Consider the following 17,011-nt stretch of genomic DNA (forward strand, 5'->3'; position numbering starts at 1 on the left):
CTACACCCGCGCATATATACACACACACATTACAGACATCCAGAGACAAATAATAGCATTTTTCTTTACTTCTGTAGCGTGGTAACCCCTTCGTATATGCAATAGTATGCTACCACACTCCAGATGGGTGTATATATATATAAACACACACACACACACATACACACATACATACATACATATATATACATATATATACATATATACATACACACATACATACACATATAACATTTATATAAACAACATTCGGACATCCATACATTCTTGTAATCTATATTGTTACAACAATCATATACGAGGCAGCCTATTCTAATAGTTCAGAAATATATGTGCATATACATACATCTACATACATACACACACAGAAATACATCCATATACAAACATACACACAGATATATAGATACACATATATATAAATATACAAACATACATGCATACATAAAATACACTTATACATACATACTCACACAAATATAGACATATACATATATACATGTACCCTGCCACCAAATGATACATCTAAAGTAGAAACAGACATGAATACATTTACTATATAAATTCCCTTTTTCTATCAAACTCCACACGCATAGTTATATTTCATGGCCCCACCCGCTTGTTACATTTTCCTAAGTTGTAGGTTTTTTCTGTAAAAATTTACACTACGTAAAAATTTATATTGAATTCAGCATGAAGTTCATAGGCCTATCCTCATATTAAGCAAACACTCTTTCGATGGTAAGGCAGATATACATAAGATGTATCACGATACAATAATAATATATAATAACACATGACAGAAATCAGAGTTGCAAATAAATCAAATTTTAGTCATTCAATGAATTAAAAAATTTATGACGTGAAATGTTTGAATTTCAAATCAAAAGATTTTCATTATTCCATGTAAGACAAAGAATACATTTGAAATATTATAACTCATTATCCTATCATTTCAGGTCATAAATTTTTAAATTCACCGAATGACTAAAATTATATATATATATATATATATATATATATATATATATATATATATATATATTGGATGGTTACGTATCTAGGCACTTTTAAATCTTATTACTGTTTTCAAAATTTACATTGTTGATTTTTTGCTATTTAGCTCTTATATACAGTGCTTCCAATATTTTTAGTCTTTTTACGTTTGAATTCGTATGAGTGATTTGTGTGTTTTCAAATAGGACTTTTCTAAATTGGGAATGTGGCAGCTATGTTGTTTTAGGTGTTAGCAAATCGAGCTTGTATCTGAAAGGTATAGGGTTAATTATCTGGACAATGTGTTGTCGTGTCCAATAGAGCTATTAGTGTGTCTATTGTTGGAGGATGCATTCTCTCAAGGGGCATTTGAATTGGAAAACTAAATTGGTTTCGTCGGCTTATTTTGTTGTCCGGGACGTGATGTTTTTAATTATGAGGTTAGCAATTGTTAATTTCGTGTAGTAGATAATAAATCTCATCTTATTATTTTGGACTGTGGATATATATATATATATACATATATATATATATATATATATATATATATATATATATATATATATATATATCGATCTATTACATTATTTAGTACCTTTTCATCTGATTTTAAATTGTAGTTGCGATCGAATATATTGATGGATTGCTGACTTGGTTATTATTAGTTTGATTTAAGTTTCTACTGTTTGTTTTCTTTGTTTATCAACTAAGAAATTGGGGAATTGGTTATTAATTAAGATCTGTTTGATGTTTTTAATTCGCTTTAGATTTGTTTATTAATTTCAGGAGATCAATTGCGTTCAATTAATTAAATTCTTTATAATTGCTGCTTTGTATCGTTATGGACATTCCCTTTTGAAATTTAAGATACAGGAATTGGTTGCAATAGTCTTTTTATACAAAGAACTAATTCATTTATCTTTGCTTGAGTCTACAAGAACGTCGGAAAGTGGAATAATATTGTTTATATTTAATTCATAAGTGAAAGCAAGTGCGGATTTTTTTTAATGATCCTTCAGTTTCTCTATTTTGTTATTATTGTCTGCAAAAAATATTGTCGACGTACCTAACATATGTAGAAGGTTTTTTAATGATATTAAATATTTTATTCTCAAAGTTAGACATGTAAAAAGTGCTAAAACGTAAAATTAAATTAGAAACCTAGACTAAACTAATAACAACTAAGTTAACAATCCCCACCCTATCAATATATTCTATCTTAACCAGCCACACCATAATTTTAAATCAGATGAGAAAGTACTAAGGAATATAATACATCGATGTATATCGCCAGTCAATAATAATAAAGCCAGGTTTATCAAATACTACAAAATATTAACAACTGCTAACCTTATAATTTAAAAAGAAAAAACACTTTCCAGACAACAGAAAGATTCCCGAGTTCTACAGAAATTCCAGAGTTCGAAAGAAAGAATCCAAAGTTCAACAGATAGATTCCCGAGTTCGAGAGAAAGGCTTTCGAATTCTTATGAAAAAGAAAGGACTGATATTGTGTCATGAGGTGAGGAAGAAATGAAAAGACAGGTTTTTCGTTCTAATATCATGAAAGTTAATGACTAGAATTATGAAATTTGTTTAAAGTCTTAAGATGCCTAAATGAAATGCAATTTACCTACTGTTTACAGAAATGCCATCAATTCTGCCGAATCAGAAGAGAAGTGCAGAAATGTTTTTTTTGGAGGGGGGGATAAAACGAACGTGCTAACTGTTTCGTAAATATATGGAATAGTCTAAGAGCAGGAAAATTTTGCTAGAATATTTGTATATAAGTAAATGCAGTTCTACTAGTCAGAATTAATATAATGATCATGGCTCGTGTATTCAATCCAATAACTGTCTATGTATTAATGCTATTGTAATACGTAAACCGACTCTAAAAGCTATAATACCTACTTTAATAACAAATCTGGACATGCAGATATTTGAGAGAAAATGGTTCTGGGGTGAGTGAGAGGACTTTATGACTAGAGAGTGAAATTGTTTCCTACCATCTTTGTTGGAATATGTATTTGAGAGACTCATGTTGTTTTAAATATAATAATTTTTAAACAGAGCTGAAATGTATGCATAGTTCTGTAAGTGGTGAGAGTGCAAGGTTTGTTTCAGAAGTATTTGATAAAGTTTCTATTGAAACTGTATTGGCAAAGGAGAAAAAATTGAGATTATATATAGTGTGTGTTTGAGGGATAGAGAGGGGGAGAAGCAGTAGAAGTAGGGGAAAAGAGTATGGACATAAAAAAATGAGAGAGGGTTCAAATTGAGGGAGGTGAAAGAGAGAAAAGACGGGTAAAAGAGAGAAAGTAAGAATATAAGTGAAAGAGAGTGATTGGAGAAGGAAAGAGATGGATGTATATGACAGAGAAAGTGGGAAAAGAGAGAGAGAGGGGGCAATACATGAAGAGAGAAAGCGACGGAGGAAAGAAAGAAAAAGAGGCGGAGAGCACAAAAAATGAGGGAAGAGGGTTAGTGGCCTGAAGAGAGAGAGAGAGTAAGCTGTGGGAGAGATAAATAATAATAAAAAAAATAAACTTATCCTTTGCATATCTTTAGAGTTATAGTCACGTGAACACCAGCAGAAGTGACGAAGGAGGACGAGAATAACTTTTCATCTTTCTCTCCCTTTTTCTCGCCTTTTCTTGTGAACGCCTTCAAAATCGGTAATGATCCGAGTCAGCATTAAATAAGTGGCAGTCGAGAAAGAAAGAAAGAAAGTGGAAGACGGCGTCACGGACGAACATCCCTCGAATTGATCCGCAAGACAGAAATCAATCTTTTATGCTTTTCTTTGGTAGTTTTTTGTTTTTCATTGTCCGCCCTCCCCCCATTCAAGAGTCGATGACTGAGATGAGAAAAGATTATTTACGTAACGGCAATCATACATACACAAGATGCTGCCCATATTCAGACTCATTTTCATCGTTTCTCGGTTGCCACGGTATCTTTCATCCGGCGCCTTTGTCTTCTAATGGACGACTCCTTTCATAAAAAAATATCAAACCGTAAAACCCGCCGCTGGCTAAAAATCCGGTCATTCAAGTTAATCTCGCATCATTGCAAAATGATCTACGAAAAGGCCAAAACAATTCTTTACAAATATTATGGCTACCAAAAAATAATATGGGTGTCCGGAAACTCGTTAACGGAAGACTCGTACACGGAAGACTCGTCTATGGAAGACTCGTCTATGGAAGACTCGTCCATTTTTGATAGGTAGGAAATTTGGGCAATTATTGAATAAATATCGATTGAAAACACATTTTATAGCCGTTCTTGAACAAGATATTGTGTTAAAAGAGACTACAACCCCACAATATTTTTTTTTATATTTTTACTTGATTGTCATTGTTTTAAAAAAGATAACCTCGTTTTTCTAAGTGTTCATTTTCTATCAAGCTAGGAAAGATTTTAGTGGTTTAACTTATTGTGAAGCGTTTATTAAGTTAAAAAACAAGTAGTGTCGAGTGTTACGTGAGAACAAGAAAAATATTTGATATGAGAGGACCACATCTTGAGAGACTGTATAATTATTTGTATACTCGCTCAAAAATAGAAAATTAAAGAAAATACGGAGTGAGATATAGTTTAAAAGTAAATTTTAACATAATTCTTTTCTTATTTAAAAATTAAAATGGTTGCGAAATATAATATGACTATTTAAATGTAAAATAATAATCCCTCTTTTGTTTATTAAACTTTTTGTTTAAATAGCTTTATTTAAAAAGTTTGTTTAAATAGTTTTATTAAAAATGTTGTTTAAATAGTTTTATTAAAATTTTTGTTTAAATAGTTTTATTAACATTTTTGTTTAAATAGTTTTGTTAACATTTTTATTTTAAATATTTTTATTAAACATTTTTATTTAAATAGTTTTATGAAAAAATTTTGTTTAAATAGTTTTGTTAAAATTTTAATAAAACTATTTTTAAAAAAATTAATAAAACTATTTAAACAAATTTTTTTAAGAAACCAATTTGTTTTATTAAAAAATGTGTTTAAATAGTTTTATTAAAAAAAAATTACTAGTTTTATTAAAAAAAGACTCGTAAATAAAAACTGCACTCTACATTAAGAAAAACATTGACAAAAAGATGAATAACTTGTTTTTTATGTTTGTTTACAGAATGCCATGTGCGGGTTCGAAGGTCAAAGTGAAACGGTATCGACCGAAAGCTATTTCTCTTGTTTTCCTCCAATACTGGAGTCTTTAAACCTTAATTGATCAAAAATTATTAAGATTAATAACTTTGTACTAATAATTTAAAAATGGGCGACTATTTTTCTAAAATTTTCTTAATTTGTTAGATGAGGATTTATAAGTTGGATTATTCGATTTGCAGTTCTAATCTTGAGTGTTTTCACCGTTTTAGTCAATGTTACCATCGCAAGAATCCGTAGCATAATAGGTATAGCGCAAAGTAAAAAAAAAAAGTCACTTCTAAATAATACAATTCTGGGAATTGAAGATCCAATTCTTAGTGTGAGAGTAAAACTTTACTACTGGATTTTACCAAGTGCATTATCCACTACGCCACATATCATCGGTGACTCTTCTGGGGGTTCAAGGTTCAATCTTTAGTGTGGGTGACACCCAAAATAAAATTTCGAATTGCTTGAGTTTCCTACCTAGATATGGCTGACAGAAGGAGAGCATGCTATCCCCGTGGATTAAATAAAGAATTCCGTTCGAAATTTCGTCTAGATCCCCGAATTCAACAGAAAGATTCTCTATTTTGATGGAAACATTCCAGAGTTCGACAAGAACCACGTCAGTTAGTAATAGCATAAAACTTACCAAATATTTACAACAGCATAAAAATGAAGTGCCATATATCAGAGTAAATTATTTTTTACCTATTGTGTAGATTTCAAATATCTTTCAAGGCTATATCAACAATAGCGTGAAAGAAAACCCACAAAGCACAAAATAGGCTCAAAACAAGATAGACGGAATAAATAAAAAATAATCATGTCAGCTTTCAATTATGCCTGCGCAGTTAAAAAAAATTCGCTAAAACACTTTTGCGCGGCTAAAAAAAATTCGAGCCGATTACTGCTCGTAAAGGCATTGAAAACTTGAAGTAGTCAGTCTCCAGCAGTCAGCTAAAATCAGTCACATCGACTGGTCAAAAGAAAGGACGTAATTACACTCTACCTGAAGTATCATGAACCTAACGATATCACATAATACTCCTACACTTAAAAAAGAAGACAAATATACAAACTTTTCCATACAAACTAATCCATTCCTCACATCGAGGAGCACAATTAAACTGCATTAACATTGGTACACGAAGGAAACAATTCATTTTTACAAACAACTTTTGCATCTTGTAAATGCATGTATCTTTTATATTTGTGCATCGATAATTGTGTTTTTATAAACTGTTGTTTTGTTTCTCAAGTTTAGATTTTATATAACATTTTACTCAATTAATGCGAATCTTCTTCTATCTTCTATCTATACTCCTATAAATTCGTTTTCTTTTGTGTGTGTTGATATTCATATTAAAAACCCTATTTTCTATTTATTTAAAAAGGAAATACAATTTTCTTATATATGGGTTGTGGAAATGCATTCACTAGCAAAAGATCTAGCTAATTTGCATATTCTTTTAAACATTCATTTTAATTAATTCCCTATTAGTTGCTTCGGTTTTCTTATGGGATGATCATCTAGAGTTAACTATTACGGTTAATTATATTCATGCAGATATTCTGTATGATTTATACTTGCATAATATTTCCGTAAAACCTTTACAGTAAACAAAAAATTGTTTCCATATATACTAATGCATACGTTTATATTTTTGTTTAATCTATTAGTCTATCTATCTATCTATATATCTATAAAAGTGAACGTGTCTGTGTGTCTTTGTATCTGTGTGTCTGTGTACATTTCCCTACGCAATAACTCTGTGAATTTTAAGTCTACAGACTCGAAATTTGATATACAGGGTACTGAGATTTGGGAAAATCGATGTGATTGGTTTTAACGATTTGACCTTTGACCAAACTCCTCCGAACATTTTTGGGTCTACACACTTGAAATTTTAGATATAGGTTCCTTGGACATGGATCTAACTTAATAACTTGATTTGAGCCCAAAACAATAAATGTTAAGGGGTCATAATAGGGGTCAAAGTTAAAACAAATTGGCCGTTTTTTGTTTTTTTTTCCTTTGCTCAGCATACACCTCCAAACACCCGGGCAACACCGGGCACCCATGCTTGTATATCTATAAAAGTGAACGTGTCTGTGTGTGTAAATTTCCCTACGCAATAACCCTGTGAATTTTAAGTCTACAGGCTCGAAATTTCATATACAGGATACTGAGATTTGGTAAAATCTTTGTGATCTGTTTTGGGCCAGAAATTTGGCTGTTAAGGGTCAAAGTTCAACGATTTGACCTTTGAGAACTCTACCAAACTCCTCCGCCAATTTTGGGTCTCAACACTTGAAATTTTAGATATAGGTTCCTTGGACATGGATCTAACTTAATAACCTAATTTAAGCCCAAAACAATAAAGGTTAAAGGGTGATAATAGGGGTCAAAGTTTTAAAAAATTGACCGCTTTTTTTCTTTTTTTTTTTTTTTTGCTCAACGTACACCTCCAAACACCCAGGCAACGCCGGGCTGAAATGCTAGTGTTGAATAATATAGTAAAATTAGACGACGGATGTTTAAAAAAAGGTCATAAATAAAACAGTCGATGTAAGGTTTGTTAAGTAGTAAAAGTGAAGTTACCATTTGAAGTTAAACGAGTTGAGGCCATGTGTCAGTATATTACGTCACTAGCGACACCCAGATGATAAACTTAGAACATCTTCAAACTTTACCTGAAAAGAAAGTGTGAATGCGTTTGCATGTTGTGGTCATGCGGGACTTTAGTATTCAAAACAAAAATAGTGGTATAGTTTTTTTTTTAAAGTGTACTAATAACAGTGTGTTACAGAAGTACACGTCATTATTCTTGGGCCATAACTGCCACAAATCGTCGCCATTATTGTCTCTATGTAATCGGTTCTGCCCGTTTGTAACTCTTAAATTTAATAAAATGTCGTCTTACTCAAGCTTAAAATAGAATTTCTATCACTAACCGCGCAGATTGAATGAAATGAGTGAAGAGAAGAGGAGGGCGAGAGAAAGAGGAGAATGGGGAATAGGGAGGTGTATTTAATCAGATGTATCCATGAATCTGAATTAAATGCTCTGTCGGCATGTCAGAAATAGTATTATCATCCCTAAACGCGTTTATTTCTTTTATTAGATTTATTTTATTGTGAATCACTCAGTGCACAGGTTGCGTCTTAGGTTGTGGTATAGTATAACTGATCTCATGTCCCATAGAGAATGGGATGAGGGTATTATTTATGTATGTGTGTATTATGTATGTATTATTTATGTTTACCAGAGAAGAGAATGCAATTTTTAACCTTAATGATTACACGCTGTCATTACTCCATATTAATTAACATGCAAAGCTAGAAAACAACAATGAAAGCAAAGAGAAGAGATAACGAAATGCTGCTACGTGTTATCTATACGATGCAGTTCGAGTTGCCTTTGTAATGAGTTGTCGTTCGGATAACTTGCTAGTATCAAATTATTAGTCCCCGTAGTGCAGAATATATGGAAACGCATGAAAGGAAGAGAAGGGTGAAAAAAGAGAAGGGGAGTCAATACGATACGTCCACGCTCCTATTTTAGATGCTCTGTCGGCCTGCTGTGTATTTTTATTGATATTATTATTATTTCATCAAACAAACCATCTTTATACTAAAATCAAACCGACAGACTTTTGGGTATGATGATGTGGCTGTGTTCTATCTCAGCCTAAGTTTCACCTACCCAGGCTTTGTCTTCTCTCCCTTTTGAGAAGAGGTTAGTTTATTGCTAATCGCCTCGGACGCTCTTACAGGGAAATGCTGGCGGGGCTGCTTAGGCATTTTGTGTGTTTTCAGCACAAAACCCGCCATTATTGGGAGAGCTTTTCTCTGTCAGCTAAGGTATGGTCCGTATAGACCTCTAAAGCTTTAACTTTCTCAACCTTTGAGAAGGGGTTAGTTTATTGTTAATCGCCTGAGGCTCTCCTACTGAGGAACGACGATAGGGTTGCCCAAGTAATTTTTGGTCTGCCAGTGTGCTCTTTCTCTAGGTTGCGTTATTATTATTTTTTTTAAAACCCACTTTCTGGATGTGTATCTAATCTAATCTGGTAAGGGGAGATAACTAAATCTTACATCGTTAAACGCATAAATTGAATAGTCGTATCTTTGTGATATTTTTCCATCGTCTTTGTTTCCTAGATTTATTATTGTTGCAATTTTCATCGGCTCCGACGATCCCTTAACGGTGTTTTATTATCAAATTAGGGACTGTTGGTCGATATCGAGGTGGCGCCGTCGATGATGTAAATGCAGTGGTTTATCAGTGTTTATGGTGCGAAAGGAAGGAAGAGAATAAAATATTAAAGAAAGATTTATTTTCATAACAGTTGAACTTAATAAGAACAGAAATATCGCATTAGGCGAGAATAACAAGATGCGACACATATTGGTACTTATGCAGAGAACGATCCGCTTTTCCGTGGATGCTGTGTCGGTATATTCCAGCAGCTTACGTAAACCACTGGAATATGCCGAGCAGCACTGATCAAATCTTAAACGCTAGAAAAAAAAGGAACACAAAATTATAGAAAACATTTATCGTATAATAATTTCAATGAAAAAAAAATGGAAATACAAAAAACGTCATACGGTAAGATTCATGATTAAATATTTATTTATTTGTAAAATAATGTGTAGCAACAAGTAAAAATAGTTTTTATTGATTTTAGAGGGTTTTTTTTTAAGAAATGTTTGTGTTAATGTTAGTATTTTAATGATTTCTGTTTGTTTTGTTTTGTTTTTTGTTTTTTTTCAAAAAATATTATTTTAATGAGAAATTTCTTATCAACTCGTGTTTTCTGTTAAAATTAGGGGCTAAGCGTTTTTTTTTGTTTTGTTTTTTTAAGATTTCCGGTTAACTGAAGGGTAACCGCCGTCAGCAGAGAGGAGTGAAAAGGGTTAGAGTAAGACTGAGCGTTTCGCCATATTCAGGAGGTTCACTTAACCTTGAGAGGAGGCGTTTAGTGAATATATGTGAAAAGGTTTGCAAAAAAAATCGGCAAGTTATCTGAATATTTACTTTGGTTATAGTAATTGACCAATAAAAGGAATAATTAGGCTTTGAGAATCAATGTTCAATCTGGGAATGAGATTTATAACCTATTCTGTGGCCCGCTAGTAAATAAATGATAAACTTCTAATAAATAAATGAATTTATGTTTGTTCCTATTTCATTGCCTCCCCGCGAGGGCAGAGTAAGACACAATGTCGGTTTTTAATATGAGGAAATCCAGATCCTTAAAAAAGGGGCAGTTTCGATAGAAACAAAAATTAAAGTTGTTTCAGTCATGAAGGATTTTCCTCCACTGACCGAGGACAGAAAAGATTAAGTGAAACATCAGAACATATACTACACTGTGATCTTGACCCAAAGATCAAATAAAAAAAGTATATAAATAAATATATAAATAATATAAATTTGTGTTTGTTTCATTTTTATTAAGAAAGAAAATGAAAGTTTTGAAATCGGAAATAATGTACAAAAAAGAAGGGAAACCTTTTCCTCGGCCTTATTGACATGATAATGTAACATTAATATTTATTCTCTTATCATTTTCTTATAAATTGCTAATCTTAATCGGGTAGAGCTTCATATATCCAGACAGGTTGACTTTCTCTCTGTCAAAAACTATTTTTCAAGTTAACTTTATCGCTCTTTCTCTCTCTCTCTCTTTCTCTCTCTCTCTCACACACACACACACACACACACATACACGCTCGCTCTCTCTCTCTTTCTCTCTCTCTCTCTCACACACACACACACACACATACACGCTCGCTCTCTCTCTATATATATATGTATATATGTATAATATATATATATATATATATGCAACCAACTTTTTATCTTTTTTTATTCATTATTATTATTATTATTATTATTATTATTATCCTATTTACTTTTGATCCTTGTGTGTTCTTAAGCAAAAATATATTCAATATGGCGGCCGCGTGTTAGAAAATTTACTCCAACCCGTCCGTCGCTATAAAACAATAAAATGAAATATTACATATTCTGATTTTATACGACCCACAAAGAAAACAAACGTTTTGAGATGCAGCAACCAACTGTAGGAAAAAATGCAATAAATGTTTTATCAATTTTTGAAGAAAGAACAACCAAAAGAAATGTTCTTAAAAATATTAGTGAATAAAAAATATTCCAATCTGAATAACTTACACATGATCTTGAAGAATGCAATGTCTGACAGCGTTTATATATTTATATATTCACACAATTTGTTTTAAAGTTTTCAGTTTACTGAAAATCAGCGTATGACATATATATATATATATATATATATATATATATATATATATATACCTTATATATACCTTATATAGTATATATTTACGATGCAATTTCTGCATTTCTGAATAGCTGTACGTATAAAAAATCCGGAGAGTATATATATATATATATATGGGTGCTTGAAGGCTTGTCAATGCAGGAATTATTCAATTATTCAGTCGTTGTAAATAGATAAATAAATAAATAATAATAATTCAATAGTTTTCAATAAATATTTTTTACCTGATTATAGATGATATATTCTCGACTGTAGATTGTATATCCCTCAAATATTTTCAGGAACAACCCCCACTTTCAAGAGGTAGAAAAGATATATCTCCTCTTTATGCTGCCGCTTTGTGTTTTATTTAAGTGGACGTTATGTCTTAATTTTATTTTGAAATGCTGATTTCTTTACAAGATATGGAGATGACATATTCATCCTGACATCATCTCGTGAAGAAGCTAATAAAATATTTACTAACTCTCAAAATGCAGACCCACATATTATATTTACTATAGAACATCGAAATATAGCCGGACACCTATCACTATTGATTTTACACTTTACTTCACCGAAACAGGTCAAATAAACACCAATTTATATAGGAAACCGAGACATTTTCATAAACTACAAGTCAGTATTCCCTAAAAAATATAGGCTACACTACAAATGAGACAAAGTGTATTTGTAGTAGGTGCACGAATAAAATAATGATCCCGTCCGTTAGAAAATTTTCACAAGTCCTCATGCAAAATGGATACCCCACATCACATAAGGACACGTAACAGAAAACTACACACACAATCTAACGCATGCTTTCTCAAAATGCTACATGTTAATAATATGATAACAGCCATATACAACGCCATTCGCAAAGTTCCAACATGAAGACAAAACCTATCTAAAACGAAAACCACACCAAGTAAAAAATCATTTTCATTATCTAACTATTCCATAAAAAAACACAGGGCTATACGAACGCACATATTCAATGTATCAAATCCAATGCACAATATGCAATGGGTCGTACATTGGAAGTACAATCAGTCCGTTGCATATCCGAATCAAAGAACAGGATACCACAAAGACCTCATTATTTTACAAACACGTATCTCAGACACACACAACGCCAATAAAAATCTCTGATTCTCTCTCCTCTGATCTCGAGCGCGTGGTTCAGTGGGGGAAGATGTGGCTGGTTACCTTTAATGCATCCAAAACCAAACTCCTATCCTTACATCATCAACGCTCTGATCCCCAGCTGGGATCAATTGTGATGGATAACTCTCGTCTGGGTGAGGCTCCGTGTTTTGACAAGCTTCTGGGTTTAACCTTTACTCCTGATCTGAAATGGAACACGTACATCAAGTCTGTTGCCAAGGTCGCTGGAAAGATGGTGGGATCCTTCTACCGCTCCAGAAGATATCTCACTACTGATGCAATTCTCTATCTATATAAAAGCTAAGTACGTCCAAGGATGGAATACTGTTGCCATATCTGGGCAGGAGCTGCTAAAAACAGCCTATCCTGCCTTGACAGAGTACAAAATAGACTTAGTGGCTTAGTGGGGGATGCCCTTTTCTCTACCCTGCAACCTCTCTTCCACAGAAGAGACGTTGCGAGCTTGTCCTTGTTTAATCGTTATTTCCATGGCAGATGCTCGTCTGAACTCCAATCTCTGGTCCCCCCTCGCCAATCTTTCACGAGAAACACCCGTCTAGCTGAATCCACTGTGAAAAATTTCCCCCACTCTATATCTGTGCCTAAATCAAAACGCGGATTCCATGAACAAAGCTTCTTTCTTAGAACTGCACGCCTGTGGAACTCTGTTCCGTCTGCCTGCTTCCCTCCGGACTACAATTTGGATGTCTTCAAGTCCAATGTTAACAAATTCCTAATGAACCGCCCCCTTAAGTAAACACATCAGCAAATCTCCTCACTAACTTAATGTACTTGCAATAACCCTTATCCCTGAGTGGCTTCCGGCCCTTGATAAGTGGTGATCACTGTGTAAAAAAAAAAAAAAAAAATTGTTAAAATACTGTGACCTGAAAGAATCAAGGAAATTTAAGATTAATAAATCGATATTGATCGAAAAATTAAAACCAAAAATCTATTATATAAATCTCACTTGTCTGTTTAAATGTATGTATGTATGGATGGATGGATGGATGGATGGATGGATGGATGGATGGATAGATAGATGGATGGATGGATGGATGTATGGCATAATCACGTTGACACGCCGATTCTCGTCAGATCACCGAAGTTAAGCAACGTTGAGCCCGGCTAGTACCAGATGGGTAACCATTTGGGAATTCTAGGCGCTGTATGTGCTTTCCGCTTATCTCGGCATTGTTTTCGGTCGTCCTGAACCTCCACTTGCCACTCGTATTCAACAATGTCGACTCAGGAGAGGTGTGGTTGGAGATTGCGCAACACTTGGCATAAAAATTTCACGCGCAGGCACCCTTACAGTGGGTATCCATAGTCTGTCAAGACTGAAGGAAGACTTTTTTATGTATATATGTATGTATGTATTTATGTATGTATGTATGTATGTATGTATGTATGCCTAAAGAGGCGATTGATTTTCATGAGATCGGTATCGCTTTTAAGGTTTACCCTTCGGACGACAAATATCGAAAAATGGACCAAAACATGCGTTCCTTCATGCTCAACTGGACACTTTTCTACAGGAAGGGGTCGCTTTTTTCGCCGATATTTTCGAAAGTCATCTACTCTTTAGATTTACTGGCATTAATTAAAACTTACGTCACTTCCGGTTTGGCGATGGGTGAAACAGTAAAGACGTCACGTTTTTTTTCACGTTGTTTTCCTCTCCCGAGGAACGGGTTCGAGTCTGTCTACCTACTATCACTTTTCTTTTTTTTTTTTTCTCAACACACACCTCCAAACACCCGGGCATGCCGAGCACCCAGGCTAGTTTATAATAAAACAGAAAATCTAACATCTTTCAAATAAAGACACAAGCAGATTAATTACTTTCCTTGGGCGACGTACAGTGTTTATTGCCATAGATTAAAAAATGTCCCTCCAAAAGTACCGAATCCTTTCCTAAGCAATTAACATAAATTTGAAAACAATTGCCTTTTAAGATATAAACAGATTAATAACTTCCCTTAGACGTAGTCACAGAATTATTTCCCTTAGATGAGAAAACTTGGACTGAACTACAGAATTGCTTCCCTTGATTAGAAAATATAATAAAAATTGATGAAAAAAAAGCAGAATTACCTCCTCTTAACAATTAACCTAATTTTAAACTTAAAAAAAAAATAGCGTTCCAAAACAAAATTAAAACATAACGACCACTTAAATTAAACCGAACGCGGCAGCATAAAGAGTAGATATACATTTTCTACGTTTTGAAAATGAGAGTTACTCCCGAAAATAGTTGAGGAATATACCATTTACAGTCGAGAATATACCATCTATATATATAAAAGCGAAAATGTATGTATGTATGTATGTATGTTTGTGTGTCTGCTAAAAGCTTTTGACTGACTGAACAAAAATTCACAAACTTGGTATCATATTAAAGCCTCAGCCTCCGAACGACAAATATCGAAAAATTAGCCCAAAAAGACCATCAGAAGTGCGTCAACTGATCGATTTTCTGCAGGGGAGGCCAAAAAAAGTGACATTTTAATGTATAATATATTTTTAAATCGATTTATAACTGCCCAAAAAAATACGGGCGCCAACTCTTCTACATAAAGTATACACGGGGCCGTTTATTTTGGGTCAATTTGTATTTAAAACCCGCTGAGTCATGTCACGTGATCTTGACGTCAGCCAGTTCTAATGGCAGTCTGAATAAAAAAACATGTTATCGGTAAAAAAAAATTAACCTTTACACAAGCTAAACTATGATCTTCTACGCTATTGTTACATAAGAGAGGGAGAAGAAACGGATTTGGACTTGGACACTTTACTTGAGCGATACTGGTACCCTGGTGATGACGTGTCCATTTTACTAATGAAGAGAAAAAGTTTACGACGATGAGAGAGATATTACAAGTGTTAAGAGACGAGAGAACGGGACCCAAGATCCCTTAAACCGTTTGTCTGGTGGTTAGGACACTTGTGGATGTATGTGTTTATATATAGAAGTTCATACCTGGTTTTGCTGCTCTGGGAGAGTCTTCATCTGGGTGGAGCTCTCTTGCTGTTTTCGCCGGAATACACAAGATGAAGACAGATGTTGGGGTTTCAACCTTTTATTCTCCCAGGCATGATCTGCAGATGTCGCCATCGATGGTCTCCACTGTGGGTACCTACCACGTCCCACGTCTGGGGCGCGCATCTCCCCCCTTACTTAGGAGAGAACCATTTTAGACTTCTGCTCGGCTTGGCATTTTCTGAGAGACTCAACGTTTCACCAACCTTGCCACGTAGCATCACATGACATCCGGTTAGATGAAACGTCACTTCCTGCAACGTGGATTTACTACAAAAATATCTTTCTGACCTCCTTCCACCCTCTCCCTCTCTCTCTCTCTCTCTCGATCTACTATCTAATAGAGACACAGAGAGAGAAAATAGAGAGAGTATGAAAGAGCCAGAGAGAGAGAGAGGAGAGATGCTCTTTAACATTCCTCCACCCCTTTTTTATCAAAATGTATGGCAAGCCATACATTTTTAATAACTAACTAAAAAAAATAATTATGTCCGAAGTACATCTTTATTCTTTCACTTTCCGGACTCACCCCTTTTCCAAGAAAGATCAGGCACCAGTACTCTTCTACAACACTATCAACCCTTCTGCTGCTTCTCGAAAGTCCCTCCTCGACATTAACTTGCTTCCAAGTTAGACAAAGATACAGCTTTGCAGATATACATCTTGTCTAGGCGGTCGCATTGTTGGATATTTTCCACTGACTCTGCTCTTTATTTGGACCACTTGGCCAAACAAATGGAGACTCCATTTTCGATCACTTTTTCGAAATGGGGCCAGCATATCGCAATTACGACCAGAACGTCGGATGCTCCATGTTGGTGGTAGCTTTATCGCATGGGGACTCGAACCCCAGACCCTCAGATTAAAAGCCTGATGCTCTACCGACCCAACCATCCCACTCACATTCTCGACTTTCAGCATAGGTCTCAGTCCCAGTTTTTTTTTTTTTTTTTTTTTTACTGTAATGCCCTGACGTCTTTCTCTGAGTTGTCCTATTACTGGAGCTTTGTTCTATTCAATCTACTACTTCGGGACTTCACAAAGCTCTTCTACTGACTCCCTTGGTTGGTCTAAGCCAAGATACGCCTTCACACTGATTCACTCGGAGCCTGTTTGAGTTCCTGGAACCCGACAAGATACGGAATCATCGCTCCCTAACTAATGCGCCAAAGCTTACTTACGCATCGATTTCTAACTAAGTAGCTTTCCCTTTGTGATTTTTCCGTATTCCCAGCAAGTCCCAAGATTCCAACCCAGATATCCCTCACACATTCCTCTAAAAAAATAAAAATAATAATAAGGCTCTATCTTGTCCCTTACGTAATCT

The 17,011-nt window shown here is 34.2% G+C and overlaps 1 protein-coding gene and 1 pseudogene across 2 annotated transcripts in view; both read left to right on the forward strand.

Annotated features, from left to right (window-relative positions):
* LOC145258296 (uncharacterized) overlaps positions 1-17,011 on the forward strand; it is a 944,200-nt gene that overhangs the window by 232,000 nt on the left and 695,189 nt on the right. The gene's annotated exons all lie outside the window — the stretch shown is intronic.
* LOC145258432 (5S ribosomal RNA) lies at positions 13,700-13,816 on the forward strand (annotated as a pseudogene).

The sequence above is a fragment of the Euprymna scolopes genome, chromosome 33, assembly GCF_053919585.1.
Source record: "Euprymna scolopes isolate OS-2025 chromosome 33, ASM5391958v1, whole genome shotgun sequence".
Lineage (NCBI taxonomy): Eukaryota > Metazoa > Mollusca > Cephalopoda > Sepiida > Sepiolidae > Euprymna > Euprymna scolopes.